This window comes from Corapipo altera, unplaced genomic scaffold (genome assembly GCF_003945725.1).
Source record: "Corapipo altera isolate COAL_440 unplaced genomic scaffold, ASM394572v1 60871, whole genome shotgun sequence".
NCBI lineage: Eukaryota > Metazoa > Chordata > Aves > Passeriformes > Pipridae > Corapipo > Corapipo altera.
This window is the reverse complement of record NW_020885048.1, coordinates 447,344-452,767: the sequence shown is the minus strand read 5'-3', so window position 1 is coordinate 452,767 and position 5,424 is coordinate 447,344. Positions and strand designations below refer to the sequence as shown.

Here is a 5,424-nt window from a genome sequence, read left to right as displayed (position 1 = left end):
TCCCAGGCTGCATCCAGGGGCTTTGTCAGGGTTTAGTACCATAAATGCAAAGTGACACAGAGACACTCTTTACCCCACATAACTTCAAGGCCCCCCCAGGAGGCTTATGGCAACTGTACGTACTCAGAGTCATGTTCCCACACCAACACCAGGTATGTGCTCAAGACTTGTCTGTTCAGTGCAAAGAGAGACACCCTGTCTAGTCCTTCCGCATCTCTCCAGGGAAGGCTAAAAAAACTCTGTGGGCTGGTGAGAAGCCAGTGCTGGAAGTAGTGGTTCTATTGTGAGTGCTAACCAAGAGTGGTTGGCAGGTCTGGGATGCATGCCCTGGGGAGTTGACCTGGGGTTTTCCAGTGCACATGGGAATAGATCACACCCTTCCCTGGTGGTCCTTCATATCCTCTTCCTACGGAGGTGACAGAGATGGGAAAGAGAATGAACTTTTTGGCTGTGCCTCTGAGTGCCCCTCAACCTGCTGCAGATGTGCTGGTTCCAGCACATCCAGTTCAGGTGTAACAGGCTGTTCCCTGGTCCTCTGAGCAAGAGGAGGAGGAGGAGGGACACAGCAGAGCTCTCCTCACGGAGACTGCATGAGTTCAAAGCAGGAGGGAGATGCCATTCCACGTCCGAGCTTTCTCTGGGTAAGGTGCTTCTCCCAATGCACTGCCTCGCCATAGCACTGGTGTCACAGCCCCTGACAAAACCCCAAGTGGTCTTTGTCTCCAGCAGAAGTGCTCCTGCTGCCAGCAGGGACAGACCAGGAAAGGCTGAACCCGGGCTGCTGAGCCCGGAGGGATGATCTGCCTCTCGTGCCCCTCGACCATTCTCACAATCGCGTGCACTGGAAGACAATTCAGGAGTCTCCACGTACCAGCAAAGGAGGGATGAGAGGGACGAGATGATGGCGATGATAAAAGCTCATGGCCTGTCAATCTTGAGCTCCCCTATAACAACCGGCACCCCTGTCACCCAACCCGGCCCCGCCGCCTCCGAGGTGCAGAGTGCGATGGCTGCTGCGCTGCCGCCGCTCTCGCCTGCCCTCCGCAACCAGCCCTCACCCGACAAGAACCCGAGAGACGCCGAGGCTGGACTCAGTACCGGGGCGGATTTGACCGAGGAGGACAGTGGAGCTAAAAGAATGCAGAGGAGGGAGAGGAGGCCGGGAGCAGAAAACCAGGGCTGGCAGGGGCAGGGAGACGCCGTGCGGCGGATGCGGCGCTGTCGAGGAACCTGTGGGCTCCTGATATAGTTCTGCCCTCTTAGGTATCAGAGCAGAGATAACACACTTAAAGGAAGGTAAAGATTCGGTATTTGTACTGAGGGGCACAGAGAGCGTATCAGCCCCACGGACCGGTGTAAGAGGTGCAATGGCAGGAAAATAGTTAAAGAGAAGAAGATCCTAGAAGCGCACATTGACGAAAGAATGAAGGATGGTCAGAAAAATAACATTCCATGGATGGTCCCGCAACGAGCCTTCCTGAACCCAGGGCAACATGGCTGGAAGTTTCTCTTTCTTACTGCTTTTGTCTGCTATCTCACTACCTCTAACACTTGGTCTGGTTTGGCTACACCTCTCAGGAGAAGTTAGGGACACACATTGCAGATGACTGCAGTATGCCCAGACTTGCGCTGCGCTGTGCTGTGTATGTCACTTGACACACAGACGTTCTATCACAAACCTGTGCTCTGTGTAGGACTGAAACGCCCTGTCTTCATAGGGGAACTATTTTGCTCCACTGTAGAAACAATTAACCGCGTTCTGTATTTCTAAGAAAATCCCCTGAAATTTGAAAAGACGACGGTGTCAATGAATCCGTGTCTGCCAGGGTTCAGGAATACAGCGTCGGAGGACCGGAGAGCCAAGAGGCCGTTTCAATCCTACCCAGAGCACAGGCATATGACCAAATGTCTGGGTGCCAAGTGACATACACAGCACAGCGCAGCGCAAGTCTGGGCATACTGCAGTCATCTGCAATGTGTGTCCCTAACTTCTGAGCCATTGTGTCCTGGATCCCCTCCAGGCAGACACCGCGATTCTCTGGTTCATGAGGATCTTTCTCTTTGGATAGGAGGAGGATTCTGGCCTTGCCTTGAGCGTGGAAAAGACACAGTACGGGTCTGCAAGACTTGGAGTGTCACTCTTCAAGGATCTGAACACTACATCTCGGAGGTGTGCTGAAGAAACTGTGAAGGCAGACAGTGCGATTGAGAGAGGTGCGACCAAACCAGACCAAGTGTTAGAGGTAGTGAGAGAGCAGACAAAAGCAGTAAGAAAGGAGAGACTTCCAGTCATGCGGTCCTAGGCTCAGGAAGTTGGTAGCAGGACCATACTTCATTTTCCTCTCAGTACAAATGCAGAGTGTTCACCTTCCTGTAAATGTGTTATCTCTGCTCTGATACCTATGAGGGTAGAACCATGTCAGGAGACCACAAGTATAGGGAGGGTGAGTTTGATGCTACTCTTCCACCTGGGAAGATTGTGAAAGCCTCAGTACCCTCCACGTTCCTCAAAATCTCCTGTTACACCTGGAGGAGGTGCAGCACTTCCACTGGAATGCTCTTACTGTTACCATTATCATCATTCCATCCTTTTTCACATCATCATAAATGTTTTGTGGAGGAAATACCATTTTAGACTTAACCAAAAAGAACAATGTTTCCTGTGGTGTGATGGGTGCCTGGTATCGCTCTGGAGCTGATCTAGAGAAGGGGATGGGAGTAAGGGTTTCCATCTGCCAAGTCCCCAGTCCTTCAGCTGCCCTTTCAGATGGGTGGGTTAGGGCTCTCCCAGCCCCACCACTCGCAGGCAGCACTCTGGTGGGTGCTCCGTGTGCTGCCTGCATGTGCGTGAGGATCACCTACTGAGTCTTTATCCTGTTCCCTGCTCATCCCTCAGCACTTTCCCTAGAGAATATGCTGTCCTTGCCAGCGCTGGGGTTGGGATATCAAGCAGTCGTGCTGGAGCCACCTTCCTCTCTCACACTGTGCATTTTCCCAGCAGAGCAAGGCACAATCAGAGACCCTGGGCTGCTGCCCAGCAGGGCTTATCTCCCCTTCCTGGGGAGCTGGAAGAGAGGCATTTGTCCCAGGTAGAAAGAAAGACTGGAAGCTTTGACTTTGTGGTGCAGTTTGTGGACCAGGCTGGACACTCCATGAGCAGCAAGAGGTTTCTGTGCTGACTCCTTTGGTGTGGGAGGAATCTTTGTTTGTATGCAATGTTGGGAGTTGGTCTGGCAGTTGTGAGGCAGATGTGAACAAACAAATAATAGCCATTTCTCCAGGAAAGAAAGACTGGAAGCTTTGTCTTTGTGGTGTACTTGGTGGGTCAGCCTGGGCACCCTATGGGAAGCAAGAGCTTCCTGTGCTGGCACCTTTGTTCTGGGAGGAATCTTCGTCCGTTTACAATTTTGGGAGTCGGGGTGTCAGTTGGGAGACAGATCTGAAAAAACAAACAATAGCCATTTCCCCAGTAAAGAAAGACTGGAAACTTTGGCTTTCTGGTGTAGTTGTCAGAAAAGCTGAAAAGCAAAGTTTAAGGCCCCGCCAGCGTAGTTCCACAGAAACAGTTTGCTGGACTGCTTCTGTACTGATATATGTTTCTGTGCGAGAAGCACATGGACATTTCTGACTCGGCGAGATGGAGAAGGGTCTCAAGCTCCATAAGGCTCAAGCAGAGAAATGCGCTGCGACAAAAAGCTTGCTGGCATCTGACCCCTCCTTTTTGGGAACTTGGATTTGGTGCTGGTCCCCAGCCCCTCAGTGACGGGTGTCCCCTGTCCCGTGTATCATGCGGTGGGTGCTGGTCACCAACCCCTCACTGGTGTCCCCTGAGTCACTGTCCATGTTTCCCAACCACCCCTTCCTTACAGTGAGTGAACAAAGAGGCAGAGAGACCTGAGCAACTGGGGGGAGACTGGGGAAAAACAAACCTATCGATTGGATATGAAATAATCTAAAGGAGGCAACCTTCCCTCTTTCCACCCTGGAAATGTCTGGAAGTCCCTGTTGTTTGGGAAGGTGACAAACCCCTTCCCTGCCACAGGTGCCACTTGGAGCATTTCCCAACTCTAGGATTTTTTCAGGAGCTTTTAGAAAGCCATGACTTGGCCAAGCAGTTGGGCCGTTGCTTTCCAGAAAGTCTGACCTGAACAAAGCTTCCAGTCTCTGCCTTGGGCTGCCTTCCAGGCCATGTGGCTGTAGCTCATTTGGAATTGTTATGGATGGAATTCTCCTGTTGTAAATTGGTGGGACTGAGGGGGGAGCAAGTGAGATTATTTCCTTGTGACTTTGACCTTGCAGTAGCAGGAAAGCTGCTGTCTCTTGGTTGCTGTCTGAGGGTGGATTCTGTTGTTTGTGACATCAGAGTCTGTGTCTCGTTGCAGACTTGAGGGGCACAGACCCCCCGGGCATGGAGTCTCCATGCCGCCGCCGCACCTGCCCTGGGCTGGGGCTGTTGGAAGGTGACGCTGCACAAGGACGTGATGACAAAGCTGTTGCCCCCAGCCCGGCGCTGCTGGGGAACCGTGTGGCCCAGAATTGTGGGGCTGGGCAGGGGAAAGACAACGGCTGAGGATCATCAGCCTGATCCCAGCCCAGTTGATCCATTCCTGTGGCAACAGCCCTCATGGTCCCAGGGCAGCTGGGGGTGGGTTTTCTCTTCCCAGCAGTGGTCATGGCTCCAGCCCCATGCCAGGGCTGTGCTCTAGGGTCACAGCTAAAGCCAGGAGCATCCTGCTTTGGGAACAGAGTGTGTTGACTGGGAAGGCTGGGCTGGGTAGGAGGAGGCACTGCCTGGGCTGGGGATAAATGCTGGTATGTCTTATCTGACCTGAGCTGATGTCTGTCACCACTTTAGCTCCAGAATTACTCTGACACCCAGGAAGCCCCTGGGGCCGCAGAACTGTTATGTGTCTGATACAGGTGCCTGGGCAGATTCCCCTGGTTGATCACAGTCATTTCATGTTTGTTTTGCCTATCATTCGGGTTGGGGAATGGGCCCTGCTGTGGAAACATTGGGGTTCACAGGTCTGTGCATTGTTCCTGCAGAAACTCATTCCTAACAGATCCTGGTACTTTTTGTAAATGTTTTTTAGATTGTGACCTTTTGATTTGCTGTGATTGTCTTCAGGTTTGGATCCACTTGGCTGCTCAGACCTGTCTGTTCCTGCAGTTGCCCAAAACCAGCTGCCAGAATCCAGCAGCAGTTTTGCTTCTGATCAGCTTTGTCCTTTGCATTTGCTTTGGAAGAACAATTCCAGAAGGAGCAGAGGATGCCAGAGCAGGAGATACATCTCCTGGGCAAAGGGAGACCAGAAAGAGAAACAGAGGATAGAGAGAGAGAACCAAGAGAGGCAGAGAAAAGAGAGAGAACAAAGAGAGCGAGGGGGTCCAATCTGCTCCCTTTTCTCATTCCCCTGGTGCAAC

The 5,424-nt window shown here is 52.2% G+C and overlaps 1 non-coding gene across 1 annotated transcript; it reads left to right on the top strand.

Moving 5' to 3' along the window:
* Nucleotides 1-4,798: 4,798 nt before the first annotated feature.
* Nucleotides 4,799-4,878, top strand: LOC113959567. Its single transcript, XR_003531858.1, has one exon. It is a non-coding gene; the product is annotated as a small nucleolar RNA SNORD45 (small nucleolar RNA).
* Nucleotides 4,879-5,424: the final 546 nt, after the last annotated feature.